This window comes from Coregonus clupeaformis, chromosome 12 (assembly GCF_020615455.1).
Source record: "Coregonus clupeaformis isolate EN_2021a chromosome 12, ASM2061545v1, whole genome shotgun sequence".
NCBI classification, from domain to species: Eukaryota; Metazoa; Chordata; class Actinopteri; order Salmoniformes; family Salmonidae; genus Coregonus; species Coregonus clupeaformis.
This window is the reverse complement of record NC_059203.1, coordinates 52010042-52033246: the sequence shown is the minus strand read 5'-3', so window position 1 is coordinate 52033246 and position 23205 is coordinate 52010042. Positions and strand designations below refer to the sequence as shown.

The 23205-nt window shown below is 41.3% G+C and overlaps 1 long non-coding RNA gene across 4 annotated transcripts; it reads right to left on the bottom strand.

Moving 5' to 3' along the window:
* Positions 1-1534: 1534 nt before the first annotated feature.
* LOC121578722 lies at positions 1535-4910 on the bottom strand. 4 transcript variants are annotated; one of them, XR_006002820.2, is made up of 8 exons: positions 4833-4910; positions 4317-4633; positions 4010-4199; positions 3790-3907; positions 3496-3680; positions 3285-3388; positions 3077-3183; positions 1577-2917 (listed from the first exon to the last, which is right to left on the bottom strand). It is a non-coding gene; the product is annotated as an uncharacterized LOC121578722 (long non-coding RNA). The 4 variants fall into 4 exon arrangements; XR_006002822.2 differs by having other exon boundaries at positions 4085-4199; XR_006002821.1 differs by lacking the exon at positions 1577-2917 and adding an exon at positions 1535-1568 and having other exon boundaries at positions 3790-4199.
* Between the last annotated feature and the right edge of the window lie 18295 nt (positions 4911-23205).

Genomic DNA, 23205 nt, shown 5'->3' with positions numbered 1-23205 from the left:
AATACTTCTAGTTAGTTGAACGCAATGTCAATGAAAAGTCATTACTACTTAAAATGTTTATGTGGTACTCACTCAAAACTAAATGAGAAGTCACATCAATTCTAATGATAACAAAGTAACTTCTTTTCCCAGCATGCTCTACTGCAGGTTGATTTTTTGGAATTGTTTTTAACATCTGTGTTTTTGCATATACATTGATTGCTTGATTAATGTTATGCTACACAAAGATACATAACATACATTTTTCTAAACAAATCCAATCGTTTAGTTATATTTTTCACTGAAATGGTTGTTCCATTTAAGAATGTATTCTATTATAATATTATTAACGAATTCAAGAGCCATGTCACTAACAAATACAGTCATGGGTGGTACAATTCACTCAAAAAGGCAAGGCATACTGGGAAATTATATTGGAGGCGTGGCTTAGTGGGGCCGTTACTCAAAATGTTCACTCAAATCTGGACCCCTATAGGCAGAAGCAACGCTTGAAAATGGGCAAACCACAGTAAATACATGTGGCTGAATCATATTTCCTCCAAAAGCAGTGCATACCTGTACCTGTCCCTTTCAATTAGAACTCTGCTTTGAAAGATTTGCATTATTTTATTTTTTATTCCAGAAACCTGTGCAATTGTTTATTAGATTGGAGAGAAATAACAAGTGCTTAGAATGAGATCCATCCAAGCAGTGTTGATGATCATGTAGAGGGAATTAAAGGGGTCATGCTTTTTTAATGGGCTGGGATTGTAGTGTGTGGGTATTTGAGTTGGTGTATAGGCAAGGAAGGAACGTATCATGCTTCATTTGTTGCCTTTCTACAGCTCTACACAAAACAACCCAAAGGAGTCAATGATCAGTCTGCCAAGTGAACATTTAAAATGATAAAGACCATTAAAAATGTTTTAAGAACTCACATATAAAATATAGAAAATCTGCACATTAAATGAATTTAATTCCGCAAGAATGGTCATCTAATTGTGCTTGAGGGTAGCTTTATTTAGAAATGTGGTGTCGTGACTAAAATACACATAATCTAGCCTTTTGATTGGGTAACATTTTACTGTGGGCAGCCCCTTTTTTTCTGTGTCTGTGCCTCTGACTGTCACTCTGTACCCATCAGAGTACTTAAGGATGGTTGTCTACACAGTAGCAACCAAATTATATTGGATAAATCAATCAACTCTACTAGCACATCTGTTTAATAATGTATTGTCACGAACCGGCACAAAGTTCGTAACAAAAGGGAGACAACGTGGAGACAAGGAATACCAAAATATATATTTATTAACTAAAGTAAACTAAGTATAATTAACAATGGTGTGTGTAATCAGTAATCAGTAGTGTAAGTGAGTGTTATGCATGCATAAATGTAATAATGCAAGGTGTTGAAAGGTGCCAAAGCAAACAACCAAAAAGCCACAAAAATACCACAACAAAAATCAATAAAGGTGTCTGCATGGAGTCTCCCCAATGAATGTGGAAGAGGTCCATTTATCCTGGGACACACCCAAGCCCAGGTGTTTCCCATGTAGCTGACGACCCTCCCAACTCCGCCCACCGGCATCCTAATAAGGAAACAAGAGCAAAGAGAGAGAATACGGCAGACAGAGTGGGAGGGTCGTCACAGTATAGATACATTTAGAGAATAACTGATGCTTCAAACTTACCATTGAGCTAACTTAGGAGTGTTCTATACAGTCACTCAATTAGCCATGTCAGCTAACAATTTTTTTATTGGTAAGTTAGTCTAGCCAGCTATCTAAACTTGTAGTAATCATGGCCTAATAACGACCGGGCAGGGCCTGTCATGCCAAATAATGTCCCCCAGCCAAAAAGTGTCCCCTCTGCGTCACAATGGGATTCGATAAACTATTAGCGTCCGTTGCTATATCAACGGTGTGATGACCTAATGAGTCACATTTTGGAGATCATTACAGCCTATGTTACGTTTTCTCATCATCGCTATGCAAACAAGGCTGATTTCCGCGACAATTTCGCTGTTTAAACAAGTTTTCTTTAGCTAATAAAATGAAAACATTACTTCAAACTACTTTTGGGTACCTTGTTAACATTACAACATGAAATCCATGTCTTAAACGTTGCTACGTTTCGGAAATAGCAAAGAAAACGTGTAATCTGCTTGACACATTCAAGTTACTTACATTACAGATCACAAAGTCAGCTAATTTCCCCTCCATTCATATGCAAATCCGTTTGATTCATACACTGGCTTGTCTGGCTGTGATGTTTTTATTTTAACCTCCACTTCCCTTATCTACACTGAAATAATACAAGTTCAGTAGTCCTCTATTATGATTCATTTTTTTCTGTCTCGCATAGCTCATTAGTACACACTTGAGGTTGATATATATGCATCTATTGTAGGTCGTAGAATACAACAATGAATAATGTGGAACAAATAAATACCATCAAAGGATACCTTACAACTTACAATAATTTACACCTTATGAAACAGCTGTGAAAACCAACCTGCCATTATTTAAGAATTTTGGTACAGTTGTGTCATTCATTTATTTTCACAGATTTTTTGTACACTGACATGGCAATCAAAGACTAAAATACTGAATTCTGGTGTGTGGAATATAGAGGAGGTGGTTGCTGTGTGGGTGGGAGGTTCTGCCTGTCACTTGTTCTCAACAGGCAGCCAGTCTCGAAAGGGGGACTTGAAGCGGGAGACTGCAAAGTCCAGGCACTGCTGCTCTCTTTGTTCTGAGTGTTTGCAGTGCTAGTGTTTTTAGTTAATCTGTGTATCTCACATATTACGTGCCCAGTATGATAGAGCAAGAAAATGTTCTTAGCAGATAATGACAACATGACAATAACAGTAGCTGTAGATGATGTAATGAAAAGTTGGAGGATGGTTGGTAATGGAGGACAGCAGGTGGATCCACATCTGGGTGTTGGGCAAAGTTAAAGGGAACAGGGTAGGAGACAGAGACGTAAACAAGCAAACACACAGGTTACACTTCACTGTGAGAAAATTTGATGGATTAGTGCAGTGTTATAAATGGGAGATATGTACTTTTCAACAGTTTTGGAAGGTATAGCCTACCTCAAGCTGGTCCCCCTCCGACTCAGAGCACAGAGAATCAGACTAATCCAAACTCACTGGCTCAGTCGGATGGGATACCTCCTGGGGGGCTCGGACAGTCGATGGTCCTAAAGTCATTTGGAGAGATAAATTGAAGAGGTACATTTTTATAAACTCAGCATAACTACAATTTCTTGCTTTCTCAAATGTCAACCAAAGCTCAACATACTTTGTCTATTGGGCTTCACTGAAGTGTAGGGCGTCAGGGCTTTCAGTGGTTGACCGTCCAACTGCTCCAACTGAAGAAGATTGTTGTCTTCCACCGAGGTAACCCTAGGAAGACAAAGAGAAAAATATCAGTGTTAGGGAAACTAAAACTATCTTCAGGTTATTTTGTGTGCAAATGCAAATAGTTATTATCTGAGATGTTTTATATTCACCTTAACAGATGGTCACCCCAGCTAGGAGCGAAAGAGCAGCTAGGTTTCCCAGGTCTCGCCTTCCTTTCGTCCTTCTTCCAAACCAAGTAATTTGCCTGGATGTCGAAGCACTTGTTCCCCTTCTTGATTCTGCTCCGGTAGCTCTCCTTCTGTTTCTCCTGTGCCTTGTCGATGTTCAGTCTCACCTTGATTGATAACAGGAATAAATGCAATTTTATTTGATATTACAAATGCATTTCTTACATATCTCTTGGAGGGCCAGAAAATAAATTAACAGTGGACAATCATTTTTACCTGGTCAAAAACCTCCACATCCTTCTCAGTCCATGCCTGAAGGTGGTCCTCGAAGGCGTTCTGATCAGGTTTGACATCTTCCACCACATCAAGTGGGGTTTCAGTGATCTGAAAGTACCTTATACAAAAATAGCAATAGACTAACAACAACACTAAGTCAATCACAAATTTGAAAGACTACAGTATAGGCAATGATTGTATATACAATTGCATTGTTTACCTCAGTCAACAGCTGCGGCTCCCGTCTGTCCTCGGTGGAGGCCTGGACGCTGCTGTTGTGTGCAAAGAGAATTACCTTCAGGTTGTTCTCCCACCATTCCTGGTACCCGTCAAGGGACTTGCCCATGGCAGTCTTGAGGGTCTGGTTGGTCCATTCACCAAACATGAGGGAGGGGGTAGGAAAGCGATACCTATTGACAATGTAAGATAATGAAATATGTCTATGTACCATGGAAAAACAAAAACTAATTATAAAAAATAAATAAAACAAACCATTGGTGACAGAATATAACCTACAACATCCGTACCTTATTCCAGCGTTCATGACCTCGGTCACTCAAGATGACCTCAGGAGAAACATGGGTGTTGAAGATGTCCATCATCACCTTGGAAGTGGCCTCGCCAGTCTTGTCCTTGATGGGTATCATACAAAACGAAAATACATTTTGGGTTACAAGCACCATTTTTAATGGGTTACAGAAGGGAATTTAGAGTTAAGCACGTTCTCTTCCTTTACTGATCTTAATGGGTATTGCCTCCACCCAATTGGTAAAGTGATCGGTCGCAGTCAGACACCAGCTGTTGCCATTCCTGGATTTCGTGAACCGTTCGATGAGGTCCACCCCTAACATTTAAAGTGTTAGAGAGAAGATGACTTTATTCTTACCCATATCTGTATCATACACTATGCAGATTTTCATATTTGTAAGGATACTGACACAGACACACACACACGTTCTATGATATTGAACTCTACTGTGGTCAAATAAAGCACCTATTACAAAACAACTTATTTTGAATTGAATTTCAATTGGGACACTTACCGATCATGTTGGGCTTAAACTCCGGTGCCACAGTCTTCATCCTCATAAACTACTGTCAAGCTAGACAGGGTACTGACCTTTAAGCAAAAAGTTACAAATTGAAACATTGTGTGCTCTCTGAATTGACATTCATTGAAATCATAATAATTTCAGATATAATAGAATGTGATTGATAAACAAAAGGTTATTTCACTTGCCCAGCTGTCCACCTCCATGACAATTCCCCGTCAGAAGAAGCGTAGGTTGATTTTGGCAATTATGTTCTTCAATCCGAAATGGCCAGCATGCATCTCGGTCAGCACGGCCTCCTTCTCCTCCTTAGTAAAAAGTACCCTCCTGTGTGGCTGGCCATCCTTCCCCCGTAGGTACATGTGATTGCCTAACAAGTTGGAAGAGAAGAGTTGTTGAAATACTCAAGTTGAAGTACATTTGCACTGTTGCCTTTCTCTCTCTGTTTCTCTCTCTCCATCTATCTCTCTGTCTGTCTTCCACTCTCTTCCCACCGCTCTCGCTCTCTCTCTCACTTTCATATTTTCTTTCTCACTTTCTTCCTCTCTCTCTGTGTCTGTCTAGCGAAGACACCTAGTTAAGGGCATTTGGAATTACCATACAGTGAGGGAAAAAAGTATTTGATCCCCTGCTGATTTTGTACGTTTCCCCACTGACAAAGAAATGATCAGTCTATAATTTTAATAGTAGGTTTATTTGAACAGTGAGAGACAGAATTACAACAAAAAAATCCATTTTAATGAGGGAAATAAGTATTTGACCACCTCTCATTCAGAAAGATTTCTGGCTCCCAGGTGTCTTTTATACAGGCAACGAGCTGAGATTAGGAACACACTCTTAAAGGGAGTGCTCCTAATCTCAGTTTGTTACCTGTATAAAATACACCTGTCCACAGAAGCAATCAATCAATCAGATTCCAAACTCTCCACCATGGCCAAGACCAAAGAGCTTTCCTAGGACGTCAGGGACAAGATTGTAGACATACACAAGTCTGGAATGGGCTACAAGACCATCGCCAAGCAGCTTGGTGAGAAGGTGACAACAGTTGGTGCGATTATTCGCAAATGGAAGAAACACAAAATAACTGTCAATCTCCCTCGGCCTGGGGCTCCATGCAAAATCTCACCTCGTGGAGTTGCAATGATCATGAGAACGGTGAGGAATCAGCCCAGAACTACACGGGAGGATCTTGTCAATGATCTCAAGGCAGCTGGGACCATAGTCACCAAGAAAACAATTGGTAACACACTACACTGTGAAGGACTGAAATCCTGCAGCGCCCGCAAGGTCCCCCTGCTCAAGAAACCACATATACAGGCCCGTCTGAAGTTTGCCAATGAACATCTGAATGATTCAGAGGAGAACTGGGTGAAAGTGTTGTGGTCAGATGAGACCAAAATGGAGCTCTTTGGCATCAACTCAACTCGCCGTGTTTGGAGGAGGAGGAATGCTGCCTATGACCCACATATGCTGAGCACATGTTGGCTACTTCTCCTTCACTCTGCGGTCCAACTCATCCCAAACCATCTCAATTGGGTTGAGGTCGGGGGATTGTGGAGGCCAGGTCATTTGATGCAGCACTCCATCACTCTTACTTCTTGATCAAATAGCCTTTACCCAGCCTGGAGGTGTGTTGGGTCATTGTCCTGTTGAAAAACAAATGATAGTCCCACTAAGCGCAAACCACATGGGATGGCGTATTGCTGCAGAATGCTGTGATAGCCATGCTGGTTAAGTGTGCCTTGAATTCTAAATAAATCACTGACAGTGTCACCAGAAAAGCACCCCCACACCATCACACTTCCTCCTCCATGCTTCACGGTGGGAACCACACATGCGGAGATCATCCATTCACCTACTCTGCGTCTCACACAGACCCAGCGGTTGGAACCAAAACCTCAAATTTGGACTCATCAGACCAAAGGACACATTTCCACTGGTCTAATGGCCATTGCTCGTGTATCTGGGCCCAAGCAAGTCTCTTCTTCATATTGGTGTCCTTTAGGAGTGGTTTCTTTGCAGCAATGAAGGCCTGATTCACGTGGTCTCCTCTGAACAACTGATGTTGTGTCTGTTACTTGAACTCTGTGAAGCATTTATTTGGGCTGCAATTTCTGAGGCTGGTAACTCTAATGAACTTATCCTCTGCAGCAGAGGTAACTCTGGGTCTTTTAAAAAAGGATTTGTAAATGTGTATGTATGTGTATGTATATATATATATGTATGTATGTGTATGTATGTATGTATGTATGTATGTATGTATGTATGTATGTATGTATGTATGTATGTATATATATGCACATATATATTTGCGAGATAAAAAAACAAATGGGGGATTGGAAGTGATGCAGACAATTACATTGATGGAAGTTACAATCTATCTGCAATATTAAAGCTGATCTACCCCCTAAAAAAAAAAAAAAAACACTCTGGGTCTTCCTTTCTGTGGCAGTTCTCATGAGAGCCAGTTTCATCATAGCGCTTGAAGGTTTTTGCGACTGCACTTTGTGGGAAATTATTCTCTTATATTTTAGATGTGCTGTTAGCTTAATAAGAAAGCATTAATGATTAAACATAATAGGTTTGTACTGTACTGATATAGATTGGTCAACATAACAAGCTGTGATTAATGTGAGGAACTGTTAGGGGGTAGGATGAGATAAGACTTGTGTCTCACATACACACACACTGCCTCTTTGATAAACCGCTCAAGGACATGTGTTCTGCTACAAAGATGTCTGAGGTTGCTGACTCGAGACAAGTTGTGGAGATAACAACTCATGCCTGGCAACAGTGAAGCGCCAAAGGGCTGGGACCAGCCTGTGCGCCAACGATAGGCTGAGTAAGTCTAAACCACGCTCAGTCTCTACTCTGATAGGCCTGCTTGGAGCAGGAACTATCTCTGTCAGAGTATTTAAAGAAGAACTTAGAACAATGGCTCAGTTCTCTGTCTGCCCTGCGTGGTATTTCAGTGGACACGTATATACGAACATCATATTTACCATTGAAGTGTTTTGCATTAATTAAAAAACGAGTCTATTTTAGAAGACGTGTATTGACCTCTTTTTGTTCCAATACCAGATTTGAATTGACGCAACTTAATAACTTGAAGAAACTTTCAAAGTTCTTGAAATTTTCTGGATTGACTGACCTTCAAGTCTTAAAGTAATGATGGACTGTCATGTCTCTTTGCTTATTTGAGCTGTTCTTGTGATGGGGAATATATTATCTATTATGCACATTTGCTTACATTATTAAAAACTATGGAGGCAGAAAGTTCTCAGAAACCTGCAATTGAAACTGATTTAGGGCCATTTCCAAATGAGAATTTGCCTGAAGAAGTTAGAATAATAATTCAGACTAAACCTATTACTTCCCCAGTCCCTGTGTTTGTTGAGCCTTTTACCTTAGCCTGACTGGCTAACAGTTTTAATACTGTTAAATTATCTGTTCGCTTAGACTGCATTCAGTTTAAAGTAATTTACCACCCTGTTTGTATGGGGATGGTGAGACATAAAAAAACATAAAGCATTATACTGTTGTATACACTGTATTTCCACCTCCCTGTTTTCTTACCCCAAACTATTAATAGAGGTAGTAGTAGGTAGATAGCGTTAGGCACCCACTGATATAGGAAATAAATGTGCATTTTAGCCCACATTACACGTAGGACGAACCCAATAAAAACTAGCAATCATGGCAGACAACTCAACAGTTCCCTCTCACATGCCCTCGGGACCCACCCCAATGAAGCCTGTTACCCCTGTTGAATATTTGACCCAACAATATCCAGCCCTCCAGAAAGATCTTATATGGATATTTAAGAAATGACATGACTGGACAATTGCCCACGGGGAGTTTAAATTCCCTAAAGATGGGTCTTTTGACAAAAAATCAATTTAATATCATCCATGACATCGTGGAGAAGAGAAAACAAGACAAGAAAAAGGCAGAGAAAGAAGCCACACTGATATCTGTAACTGTTTTACAACTACTCCGGTCAGAGGGGACTGTGTTTTGGGCACGTTCCAGGATAAACCATCTACAGACTGTAGTTAAAATGGAAGAAGTAAAGAAGAAAAGTCTGAAAAGCAACCCTATAAGAAAGAGTACCCAGCACTCCCAACAGCACCACCTCCTCCATATGAAGATGACCACTCCAGTTACAAAGGGGGTGTATTCCCATTGAGGCAGGACAACTCCAGATCAGAAGCCAAGGTGAAAAATATAATCATCAGAGGCACCCTGGAAGAGACCGGAAAAGGAACAGAGGACTCCACAAACCCCGGTCCGGGGCCCTCCATGGTTACCAGACTGACAAGAGAACTGGGTAAGTTGGACTTGGACGCAAGAACCAAGCCACTCAGTGCATCCAAGCCTAAATACCCCTACACCAGGACAGGAAAATAAGTGATGGAAGAACAACAAAATGAAAGAAAGAGAGGAGAGAGAAGAGATGAATCAGGAAAGTGAAGAACGATGGCGAGTGGACGGAGAGAGAGGAACAGTGGAGAGCGGACAGAGAACGTGAAGCAAAGTGGCAGAGAGACAAAGAAATGTTTGAGAAGGAGGATGAAAGACGCAGGGATAGAGAAAGAGAGGATGAAGAGGAAAGGCGGAGAAGAGAGAGGGAGTACGAAGAGGAAAGACGGAAAAAATAAAGTGAGTACAAGATAAGATGGGAAGGAGACACAGAAGGTGCTTTCTCCCCAGGAGCCAGAGAAGACATGGAAGAGAGAATAGCAGCTGAAGAGCTGGCGCTCTGACAGAAATACTACGATGATGTGGAGAGAATGAAGGACCAAGAAGAAATGAGACTGGTGAAAGGTATGATGACCCTAACCACTGAATAACTATTCTATGACAGAGCCTGCAGAAACCTACCAGAAGCGGTACAACTGAAAGGGCGGCAGGTAGCTTAGTGGTTAAGAGCGTTTTGCCAGTAACTGAAAGGTCGCTGGTTCTAATTCCCGAGCCGACCAGGTGAAATATCTGTCGATGTGCCCTTGAGCAAGGCACTTAACCCTAATTGCTCCTGTAAGTCGCTCTGGATAAGAGTGTCTGCTAAAATGACAACAAAAAAAAGAAGACTACATGAGACACCACTGCAAATTCTGGAAGAAAACAAAGGCAGAGGAGAAATCAAAGAAAACAGGCCTGCAAACTCAACTGCAGAAGGCCCAACTGGCCACACTGGAGAAAAGTAACAAACCAGACACAATGATGCTGAGCACCCCAGCACCTGCTCCAGCCCAACAGGTACAGTTTCCACCACAGCCGTATGGTAATCCACAGCCTCCCTGATCATTTCTCTGCACAACAAGCAGAGTTACTAGCTCTCACCACAGCTTGTGAGGCTGCCAAGGGAAAAACAGCTAACATTTACTCAGACTCTGCTTACGCAATTGGTGTATGTTTATCTTGGGCAGGCGTTTGGAAGGCTAGAGGTTTCACCAATGCATCAGGGACTTATTTCGGCTATGAAACTTCCTGCTAAATTGGCCATTCTTAAAGGCCAGGCCCATACGGGTAACGAAGATGAGGCCAGTAAAGGAAATGACCTTGCTGACATTATTGCTAAAGCAGCTGCTGCAAGGTGTGTATCTGGCTTCTGCTGTGGCCTCGCCTGTTGTTGATCTGCAACAACAACAGGCGACTGACCACGTCTCACTCCCTTTGGGAGGCCAGAGGTTGCTCCCGGGGCCCTGATGGCCTCTGGAGACAACACTTTTCAGGTAAACCTGTGTTGCCAACACAGCTTATCCCGTCGGTTTGCCGAATGGAACATGGGATGTGTCATTCGTCAAGAGGGGATATGGTAACCAAAATTTCACATATGGTAACCAAGATTTCACAAGATTGGTTTTGCCCAAATTTAAAGGTTTTGCCCAAATTTAACAGAACATGTGAAACAACACATTTTTAAATGTGTCACGTGCATACAATACAGAAGTCTCAAAGAGGGGAATGATGGGGAATATATTATCTATTATGCACATGTGCTTACATTATTAAAAACTATGGAGGCCTTGACAGCAGAAAGTTCTCAGAAACCTGCAACCACAATTGCCACATTGTCTTTTAGACATGTCTCATTTTATTGTCTGACACCTCACCCCCTGATACTGAGTTCGTGGGAAGACAGGATTAGGGAGAACACGTTGTTGTTGCTAGGGCAAGTTCAGGGTCAGGGGTAAACATCACGCTATGGGAAGGGAGTGCTAGTATAAAAAGCAGAGATTGTTTTAGACACTTTGCTGAACTTATGAAGAGCTATACAAATCCTGTTGACTCTGTATTAACTTCTGCTTGCAATTGCATAATGAAATATATTTTACATATACTCAGAAGCCGTTGTCTGTGTCATTTTCTAAAGTTGAAAGTTTGTTTAAGAATAAGATAATATCAGCACTGGGCAAAGAACCCTCAACACTTGCCATAATAAGGACTTGGTCTTATACTAAATAGGGCTATCTTCTGTATACCACCCCTACCTTGTCACAACACAACTGATTGGCTCAAACACATTAAGAAGGAAATCAATTCCACAAATTAACTTTTAACAAGGCACACCTGTTAATTGAAATGCATTCCAGGTGACTACCTCATGAAGCTGGTTGAGAGAATGCCAAGAGTGTGCAAAGCTGTTATCAAGGCAAAGGGTGGCCACTTTGAAGAATCTCAAACACTTTTTTGGTTACTACATGATTCCATATGTGTTATTTCATAGTTTTGATGTCTTCACTATTATTCTACAATGAAGAAAATAGTAAAATTAAAGAAAAAGCCTTGATGAGTAGGTGTGTCCAAACTTTTGACTGGTATTGTATATACAACCAATTGACACTTACACTACCGTTCAAAAGTTTGGGGTCACTTAGAAATGTCCTTGTTTTTGAAAGAAAAGCAATTTATTTGTCCATTAAAATAACATCAAATTGATCAGAAATACAGTGTAGACATTGTTAATGTTGTAAATGGCTATTGTAGCTGGAAACGGCTGATTTTTAATGGAATATCTACATAGGCGTACAGAGGCCCATTATCAGCAACCATCAGTCCTGTGTTCCAATGGCACATTGGCTAATTGATCATTAGAAAACCATTTTGCAATTATGTTAGCACAGCTGAAAACTGTTGTGCTGATTAAAGAAGCAATAAAACTGGCCTTCTTGAGACTAGTTGAGTATCTGGAGCATTAGCAATTGTAGGTTCGATTACAGAATCAAAATGGCCAGAAACAAATAACTTTCTTCTGAAACACGTGAATCTATTCTTGTTCTGAGAAATTAAGGCTATTCCATGCGAGAAATTGCCAAGAAACTGAAGATCTCGTACAATGATGTGTACTACTCCCTTCACAGAACAGCGCAAACTGGCTCTAACCAGAATAGAAAGAGGAGTGGGAGGCCACGGTGCACAACTGAGCAAGAGGACAAATACATTAGAGTGTCTGGTTTGAGAAACAGACGCCTCACAGGTCCTCAACTGGCATCTTCATTAAACAGTACCCGCAAAACACCAGTCTCAACGTCAAAAGTGAAGAGGCGACTCCGGGATGCTGACCTTCTAGGCAGAGTTGCAAAGAAAAAGCCATATCTCAGACTGGCCAATACAAATAAAATATTAAGATGGGCAAAAGAACACAGACACTGGACAGAGGAAGATTGGAAAAAAGTGACAGACGAATCGAAGTTTGAGGTGTTCGGATCACAAAGCAGAACATTTGTGAGACGCAGACCAAATGAAAAGATGCTGGCGGAGTGCTTGATGCCATCTGTCAAGCATGGTGGAGGCAATGTGATAGTCTGGGGGTGCTTTAGTGGTGGTAAAGTGGGAGATTTGTACAGGGTAAAAGGGATCTTGCAATGCCATGCCATACCCTGTTGACAGCGCTTGATTGGAGCCATATTCCTCCTACAACAGGACAATGACCCAAAGCACAGCTCCAAACTATGCAATAACTATTTAGGGAAGAAGCAATCAGCTGGTACTCTGTCTATAATGGAGTGGCCAGCACAGTCACCGGATCGCAAGCCTATTGAGCTGTTGTGGGAGCAGCTTGACCGTATGGTATGTAAGAAGTGCCCATCAAGCCAATCCAACTTGTGGGAGGTGCTTCAGGAAGCATGGGGTGAAATCTCTTCAGATTACCTCAACAAATTGACAACTAGAATGCCAAAGGTCTGCAAGGCTGTAATTGCTGCAAATGGAGGATTATTTGATGAAAGTAAAGTTTAAATTATTATTTATATTAAAAATCATTATTTCTAACCTTGTCAATGACTACATTTCCTAAGCATTTTGCTATATTTCCTACTCAAACTCATTTCATGTATGTTTTCATGGAAAACAAGGACATTTCTAAGTGACCCCAAACTTTTAAACGGTAGTGTATATATACACTGCTCAAAAAAATAAAGGGAACACTTAAACAACACAATGTAACTCCAAGTCAATCACACTTCTGTGAAATCAAACTGTCCACTTAGGAAGCAACACTGATTGACAATACATTTCACATGCTGTTGTGCAAATGGAATAGACAACAGGTGGAAATTATAGGCAATTAGCAAGACACCCCCAATAAAGGACTGGTTTTGCAGGTGGTGAACACAGACCACTTCTCAGTTCCTGTCACGGATTCTGCCGAGGCTGCTCCTCCTCCTTGCTCGGGCAGGCTTCGGCGTTCGTCGTCCCCGGAGTACTAGCTGCTGCCGATCGATGTTTTCGGTGTTTGTCTTGTGTTGTCTAGTTTATACACCTGTTGCTTATTAGTGTTGATTGTGTAGCATATAAGTTCCCAATATTGTGTATTGTCTCGTTGATGTTCGGCATAGCTATTTCGCCTCATTACGCACAGGGTGTTTTTCCCCTCCAGTGTTTTGGAGACTTTTGTTTGTGCGTTTGCATTCAGTAAAGTAGTCATCCTGATTCTCTGTGTCCTGCGTCTGACTTCACTTGCCGCGTACACATCACCCTTTTGACAGTTCCTATGCTTCCTGGCTGATGTTTTGGTCACTTTTGAATGCTGGCAGTGCTTTCACTCTAGTGGTAGCTTGAGACAGAGTCTACAACACACACAAGTGGCTCAGGTAGTGCAGCTCATCCAGGATGGCACATCAATGCGAGCTGTGGCAAGAAGGTTTGCTGTGTCTGTCAGCGTAGTGTCCAGAGCTTGGAGGCGCTACCAGGAGACAGGCCAGTACATCAGTAGACGTGGAGGAGGCCGTAGGAGGGCAACAACCCAGCAGCAGGACTGCTACCTCCGCCTTTGTGCAAGGAGGAGCAGGAGGAGCACTGCCAGAGCCCTGCAAAATGACCTCCAGCAGGCCACAAATGTGCATGTGTCTGCTCAAACGGTCAGAAACAGACTCCATGAGGGTGGTATGAGGGCCCGACGTCCACAGGTGGGGGTTGTGCTTACAGCCCAACACCGTGCAGGATGTTTGGCATTTGCCAGAGAACACCAAGATTGGCAATTTCGCCACTGGCGCCCTGTGCTCTTCACAGATGAAAGCAGGTTCACACTGAGCACATGTGACAGACGTGACAGAGTCTGGAGACGCCGTGGAGAACGTTCTGCTGCCTGCAACATCCTCCAGCATGACCGGTTTGGCGGTGGGTCAGTCATGGTGTGGGGTGGCATTTCTTTGGGGGGCCGCACAGCCCTCCATGTGCTCGCCAGAGGTAGCCTGACTGCCATTAGGTACCGAGATGAGATCCTCAGACCCCTTGTGAGACCATATGCTGGTGCGGTTGGCCCTGGGTTCCTCCTAATGCAAGACAATGCTAGACCTCAAGTGGGTCAGCAGTTCCTGCAAGAGGAAGGCATTGATGCTATGGACTGGCCCACCCGTTCCCCAGACCTGAATTCAATTGAGCACATCTGGCACATCATGTCTCGCTCCATCCACCAACGCCACGTTGCACCACAGACTGTCCAGGAGTTGGCGGATGCTTTAGTCCAGGTCTGGGAGGAGATCCCTCAGGAGACCATCCGCCACCTCATCAGGAGCATGCCCAGGTGTTGTAGGGAGGTCATACAGGCACGTGGAGGCCATACACACTACTGAGCCTCATTTTGACTTGTTTTAAGGACATTACATCAAAGTTGGATCAGCCTGTAGTGTGGTTTTCCACTTTAATTTTGAGGGTGACTACAAATCCAGACCTCCATGGGTTGATACATTTGATTTCCATTGATAATTTTTGTATGATTTTGTTGTCAGCACATTCAACTATGTAAAGAAAAAAAGTATTTAATAAGATTATTTCATTCATTCAGATCTAGGATGTGTTATTTTAGTGTTCCCGTTATTTTTTTGAGCAGTGTAGTTGGTTCAGTGTTGGTTTTGATATTTCAACCTGCGTGCCCTGATCGTGTCTGGTGTGGGCGGACGCACGCGCGCGCCTGGTCTAGTCAGCATGTTACACATTTCCTTTCTGGAAACACTTCTAAGTCACATAGACACACACTCACTGAGACTAACATGCTTTAGTTTCATGTTGTTTGACAGGTACGGGTATGAACAACAGAATGTCATTTGGAAGGTTGCTTCACACTTACACAGAGGCACATCACATACTGTAGGCCTACACTCACATACGCATCATGCACACATTTACACACTGATTTGTGTATTCATGCACTACTAAACATACACCACCTACGCAATCACATTATTTATCTGCATTAATGTAAAAAATTAAAACAAACCAAGACTCACTGCAATGAGGCAAACACATCAACACTATTCGGTATGGTACACTAGTCAACAGATCTAATTTGTTGTCAGTCGGTGACTTAGACCATTCATCTATTTCATCCAAATGGCTTTGCTGGTCTATCCCTGGTATGTGATTTAGAGCATAGTTCCACTTTAACAGAACACAGACAAGACCTCCATCCTCGTCCCTGTTTTAATCATCCCCTCCAGCATTGAGAAAGTCGATTAAAGTTTCATGATTAAAGTTTCCCATGTACCTTCTCAGGCTGGAACGGCTTTACTCCTCTCCTTTCTACTGGACAGCTGCTTGGAGCTGTGGAGAGGCCACAGATTCTAAACACTCAACAATCTAGATTGCACAAAAGACACATTTACGTTACCATTCTATAATGGACTAATAAAGTGCTATCCAAAACACTCTGTTCTTACAGCTCACACTACAATTAAACTCATAAATAAACACAAACCTGTCACTCGTAGAAAATCCTTGATTGCAAAAGAACTGTGCTTTCACAACAGGGTACCACTAGCTTCAGAATATCACTGTTTCAACACCATGGGGTTCACTGAATGCAACAGTGAATGTGTCCAGCAGGCAGCTGCTTCCAGGACCTCCGTGGTGAGACATGTGGAGGCTCAGGCTGACATGAGGCTCTCTGACAGTGGCCATGGTAATTAGATTAGCTGCTGCTCTCTGGCTCTGGCCCACTGGCTGTTCTGGTGGCCCTGCACAGCAAGCTGATGGGGGTCACTGCCATGATGCCATAATCACAGGGGGTCACACAGGGAATCATAGACCAGCCTGTCACTGAGGGAGATGCAATGTCAGGATCTTGCTCAGTGCTTGTGTTAAAAAAAGCTGCGACTAGCTGTTTCAGTATTGCAATAGAACCCGCCAGCAGTTGGAGGAAACACAAAGAGAGAAAAGCTCAAACTCAAACAGATCATATTGGCAGAGACATGTTAGCTAGGTGAGGACCTTCTAGAGCCTAAAGGTTACTGCACAATGATGAGGAACATCAAGGCTACAGTACAAAATGTAGAACAGAGTGGTTCCTAAATGGAGGTCAGTGTTACTAAACGCTACACCAAACATTGTAGCTGCTTCATAAGTACATTATATGGGACATACAGACTGAGTCAGCCCTGTACTGTGTTGATGTCTGTCAGGCAAGTTACTGTAACACTAATGGCTGTCCACCTTTGCTCTGTAATTCGCATGACACCGCAAACACTCTGCTTCCCAGTCCTGGGAGTAGCTATCTGCTATTGCTGTTAGCCTGCGTAAGCACTCTTCCTCTGTCCATCAGAGACAGTTTTGTCTGATGTTGATAAAGGACTTTATTTTTTATATTTTTTTACTGCATCTATATCTTTGTTAATGTATCTCCTCTTGAACTTCAAGCCCCTTCTAATAGATCATTTTAATAAAGTCAAACTCCTAGGTCAGCAGGGCTTGATAAAGTCCTCAATGTATTTTCTACATGACAGACATTCTGTTCTATTACAATAGCTGGGCCATTGGGTCCCTGGATCTTTAATCAAGTTCTCCAATCAATAGGGGAATATAGCTCGCCAGCTTGTAGTCCTTAAAACTGAAAATAAGTTAGCATTTTCTACCTCTGGTTCGTTGGCCATTCCTATGGTGGAAATGATTGGGGAAAATAATGGGGTTTTGGGATATACGCCGAAAATAAGGTCTGAGGTTAACACAAGCTTAGGAGATCTTATACGTTTTGTTTTATGAGATAATATCAATCAGTTAACATGACCTTTATGAATTATGGAGCCTAGCGGTTAAGAGCATTGGGCCAGTAACCGAAAGGTTCAAATCTCAGAGCTGGCTAGGTGAAAAAATATGTCGATGTGTCCTTGAGCAAGGCACTTAACCGTAATTGCTCCTGTAAGTCGATCTGGACAAGAGCATGTGCTAAATGACTAAAATATACATGTAAAATATATGTGCTCAAAATAGTCAGATGCTAACAAGTCGCTAACTGCTAGAGAAATGGAACTACAACATTAGTTGCAAAATGTTTCACTTCACTACGCTGACCCAGCAAAGTAGTGTATGCTACTAACACTAGTCCGCCAAAAAGCTAGTTTGCTTTATACTTACTAACTCGAACGAAAACGCAAGGATGGTATATTGTTTTGCTCCAGGTTGCAACCACATATCTTCAGAGGGAAGATGCTCATTTTATCGGTTCTCGAACGATGCTGTCCAGAGGAGACTTTGGGTCTGTTGGATAACGTAAGCTAAGCCTGTTAGCTATATACGTCAAAGGCATGCGACCTGAGGTGTAGTTTTATTTTTTACATGTTAGCACTGCGTTAGCTTTTTACTTGTTTTGATTACATAAATGCTTCAAAATAAGAAAAAAGTGATGTTAACTGATTAAGATTATCTCATAGAACAAAACGTATAAGATCTCCTAAGCCTGTGTTTACCACAGACCTTATTTTTGGCTTATATCCCCCAAAAACATTATTTTCCGCATAGGCTTTGGCCAACGAGCCATGGCGGAGTTAGCATCCGTTAGTGCCTACAAAAATGACTATTGCTCTCTATTAGAACAACATTAGCAGAGATTTGTAGAACACTTCAAAACTCAATTAGAAGCCCTTAGTGCATAAAAAGCATGAGCACGTCTCTGTGAACTCCAAGGGTAACAGACTTTTCTTGCTGAAGGATTTTATTTTGGGAGAGATTTGGGAAACATTCTAATACTGATAGATAAGAGTTCTATTTCTAGAATGTTAGATTGAATATGGAAAAGAATGCTGTTAAAAAGCTGAGGGACTACTTTTGTTGGTAACACATTAATGTATTAGTGTAAATGTTGAGGGTTACCTGCGGGCTGGCCTGATTGTGAGAGAGCTGAGAGTTACAGGTGGTCAAATCAGGCTGCAAGGTTGACTCAGTCTGACACAGAATGTTTCTATTTTTAACTTATTTTATTTAACTAGGCAAGTCAGTTAAGAACAAGTTCTTATTTACAATGACAGCCTACGCCACCCTATGGGACTCCCAATCACGGCCGGTTGTGATACAGCCTGGAATCTAACCAGGAGGTCTGTAGTGACGCCTCAAGCACTGAGACGCAGTGCCTTAGACCGCTGCGCCACTTGGGAGCATTTGTATATTTCCTCTTTACTAGTCTATGTTGAAGAAGGCTTTTAATAACCCCACTATTACAACATAAATAGGAATAGCCAAACAATGGTGATATTTTCATATCAGACTTTTGGCTAGCAGTTGAACCTGATGGGCAGAGAGGAATAGACTTGATCTTAGCTTAGTATAAAGAAAGATGAGAGAAGTAATGAGGCTCAAAGCGATGGAAACCTTTCATCCTAAAATGTTACAGATGAAAGAGCAAAACAACCTGAATATGCCTGAAGGAGAGAAACCTTGAGAAATACAATAGCACAGCAACAAGAGTCAGAATGCTTTGAACCCCATTTAGCGATTTTATAGCAGCAACCTACTGTTTTACATAAAGTCCGCTATTTCATTGTTTAACATCCAAAAATGATCATTTGGAGTTTCTCACCTTCAACTTCTGTTACAATGTATGATATGATGAAGTCATGGAGAATATATCATCAGTGAAGAGAAATAGGCAAATCTTTTTTTTTATCATTTCATGTATTATTCACTATAATCGCCATGTGGAGATAATATTAGCAGATTTACCTTTTTTGAGACAGCAAATCAGAACATCTCTCCAAGTTTCAGACAGTTGCTTAAAGTGTGAGCTTTGCCCATATAACTGGATTGACATTAGGAAACTGAAACCAAAAATAGACATTATATCACATCGCACGCACGCAGACACACACACACACATACACACACACACACACACACACTTACTCACATTCACATTCACATTGAAAAATAAATTGTTACATTGTAATACTTTAAATGCACTCTGATTGACCAAAGGAAAGCGACAACCATTCATTATTGCCCTCTTTCATGTTATGTCCTGGAGGATTGTCTGGTAGTTGGACATTTTGTAAGGCATGTAACATGAAATCGTATCACTTTCTCAACTTTGGTTCTTCATCTTCAGCAAATAAAACCAAAATCCACTCACAGTGATGATTCCCTGAGGGCAGTGGTGGAAAAGTACCCAATTGTCATACTTGAGTAAAAGTAAAGATACTTTAATAGAAAATGACTCAAGTAAAAGTGAAAGTCACCCAGTGAAATGCTACTTGAGTAAAAGTCTAAAACAGGGATCATCAACTAGATTCAGGCGTGGGCTGATTTTTTTTTGAGTGGATGGTCAGGGGGCCGGAACATAATTACAAATAATTTGTAGACTACAAATTGACCGCAAGAAGCCCAAACAGATTAAAACTGAAAAGTCATCAATAATATATACAGTGGGGAGAACAAGTATTTGATACCTTGCAGATTTTGCAGGTTTTCCTACTTACAAAGCACGTAGAGGTCTGTAATTTTTATCATAGGTACACTTCAACTGTGAGAGACGGAATCTAAAACAAAAATCCAGAAAATCACATTGTATGATTTTTAAGTAATTAACGAGTTCAAACAGGTGCAGTTAATACAGGTAATGAGTGGAGAACAGGAGGGCTTCTTAAAGAAAAACTAACAGGTCTGTGAGAGCCGGAATTCTTACTGGTTGGTAGGTGATCAAATACTTATGTCATGCAATAAAATGCAAATGAATTACTTAAAAATCATACAATGTGATTTTCTGGATTGTTGTTTTAGATTTCGTCTCTCACAGTTGAAGTGTACCTATGATAACAATTACAGACCTCTACATGCTTTGTAAGTAGAGTACTTGTTCTCCCCACTGTGTATATATATATATATATATATATATATATATATATATATATATATATATATATATATATATATATATATATATATATAAAGAAGCCCAAACAGATATAATGTTTGACTAAAACATAATCATTTCAAACCTTGTTTATATTTGTATACGATCACGTTGTGTCCCTCTATTATGCATGGGAATACTTGGGAACAGATTTCTTAACTTAAAATCACTTGGAGCTGATTTCCTGGTGTTTTTTTTGTGTTTTATGTCAACAAAGAAAATTCCACACAAAACAAGTTTGTATTTTTTGCTCAGAAAACTTGGGGGGCCAAATAAAACCACCCGTGGGCCAAATTCGGCCTGCCAGTTGGAGATCCCTGGTCTAAAAGCAGTATGTTTTAAATATACATAAATATCAAAAGTAAATGTATAGCGCATTCGGAAAGTATTCAGACCCCTTGACTTTTTCCACATTTTGTTACGTTACAGCCTCATTCAACAATAGATTAGCAAAACAATTGTTCTTATCAATCTACACACCCCATAATCACAGAGCAAAAACTGTTTTTTAGAAATGTTTGGAATAAAAAATAAGATAAAAACGGAAATATCACATTTACATAAGTATTCAGACCCTGTACTCAGTACTTTGTTGAAGCACCTTTGGAAGCGATTGCAGCCTCGCGTCTTCTTGGGTATGACACTACAAGCTTGTCACACCTGTATTTGGGGAGTTTCTCCCATTCTTCTCTGCAGATCCTCTCAAGCTTTGTCAGGTTGGATGGGGAGCGTCGCTGCACAGCTATTTTCAGGTCTCTCCAGAGATGTTAGATCGGGTTCATGTCCGGGCTCTGACTGGGCCACTCAAGGACATTCAGAGACTTGTCTCGAATCCACTCCTGCGTTGTCTTGGTTGTGTGCTTAGGGTTGTTGTTCTGTTGAAAGGTGAACCTTCGCCCCAGTCTGAGGTCATGAGTGTACTTTGCTCAGTTCATCTTTCCCTCGATCTTGAGTAGTCTCCCAGTTCCTGCCGCTGAAAAACATCCCCATATTTAGCTAGACATGTAGGCAGGTATTAAGGGCTGTATGGTGTCTTATTAAAAATGCAATAAAAGCTCCAAGTACAGAATGACAGTCTGATTGCTTTAATATTTCAAATGGTCAGAAAGAGTTTGACTGAATTATTCTTCTGCCAGTACTATGGGGAGTTGCAAAACATTTTAATAAGGCACCAGGGAGAGAGATCTGGGGATCTGCCAAGTTTTAAATTGTTCAATCTGTCGGTTTTGTTTTAGAGTGAAATGTTAGGGATCACTGTAATAGGGTTGCATTTCACATCAAGTAGCCGTCAGGGAGCACCCTGTTGCTTAAGAACTTTCCTCACCATGTCATTGGATTTAGGTTAAAAGTTGGTAAAGAAAAAATGACAAAATGCCCTTACATTGATGACTTTTTGCAAATTCAATTAGTTTTCCGCGTTTGTTCACTGTCATCACATTTATTTATTTTCCACCCGTTTTTGCCCAGTGGGAAACTGTCTCAAATTAAGATCCTACATATGTAGAACTTCTATAATGAAAACATTGTCACAACGGCACCCCACACTTCATGGGTCATTGTCATATCATATAAGTAAAGAGTTTTTGTGACCTCAAGCCTGTTTTAAATTAATTAACCTCTGCACAGCCACATCTGGTATGAACGTTCCCATGGCACCTAATTTCAGCTGTGTCACAGAGCAGGGGCTGGGTCTGGGTCACCTCATGGTCCTCAAGTCAAGACTAGAGCAGTCAAATGAAGCAATGTCATACATACATGCAAAGTGGAGTTCCAGTGTCCTCTGGTTAGTTTGATGACTTCATTCATTTGACTTTGACGGTTATCAAAATAGCACAGTAAAGGAAAATGGAGGTCCAGGTGTTATTCAGAGTTGGTGTTAATAATTGATATTGTGCTAATTGACCTATTCAGTGTCTGCTAAGACAGTGGTTCTCCTGTGTCAGGACTCACTTGTGGGTCGCAGCAGGGGTCTAGGTGGGTCACGAGATGGCTGTTTTGAGCCCCACATTTTTAGCAACAAAAATACCTGTCACATATCAGTTTGCAAAAAATGTACAAAAATCAATAAATAATAATTTAGTTAATAAAGACGCATACAAACATGGTCTCTTTTTTGCTTTCTTGAGTAAAGCAGCTCTAAAATGCAGGTGTTTCAGCCTAGCTCAGTGCTTTCTGTGGTGGTGGGGCAGCCAGCGGAAAATACGGAGCGTAGGGGTTGGTAATGTTCTCTAGTTATGCAGTGATTGGCTCAGTGTTCTGTCACTCATGGGGACACTATGTCACCGCCAAATCTAAGGGTAGAGCTCGAAAATGTAAGCCCCTTGGGTGCTGCGATAGAGTTACATTAGAAGTGTCCATCCAAGAAGGCTCAAGGTCATTGGCCACAGATAAAATGATGTCAAATCACGTTATATCTACAGTAGCTTTGACTGGACTGATCATGTCAACATCATACTTTCGAAATCTTAGCTAGCAGTCATCATCATGAATCAAGTTGACAATCTACTGGCAAATCCTTTTTAATCCTTGTCATATGAAGATAAATAATGAAGACAAATTATAGATGAAACGTATCGGTGCTCATCGGCCATTTGACATAAACATTACACAACAATTTGGAAATTGCAAATTCAATAATGAGTGGTTTGGAAGGAATCAGTGGCTAACTGCAAGCATTACAAAGCAATCACTAGCCTGCTATTCAGTGGAGTGGCTGTGTGGTCCCAAGTCTGGGTTCAAGGGTCTCTT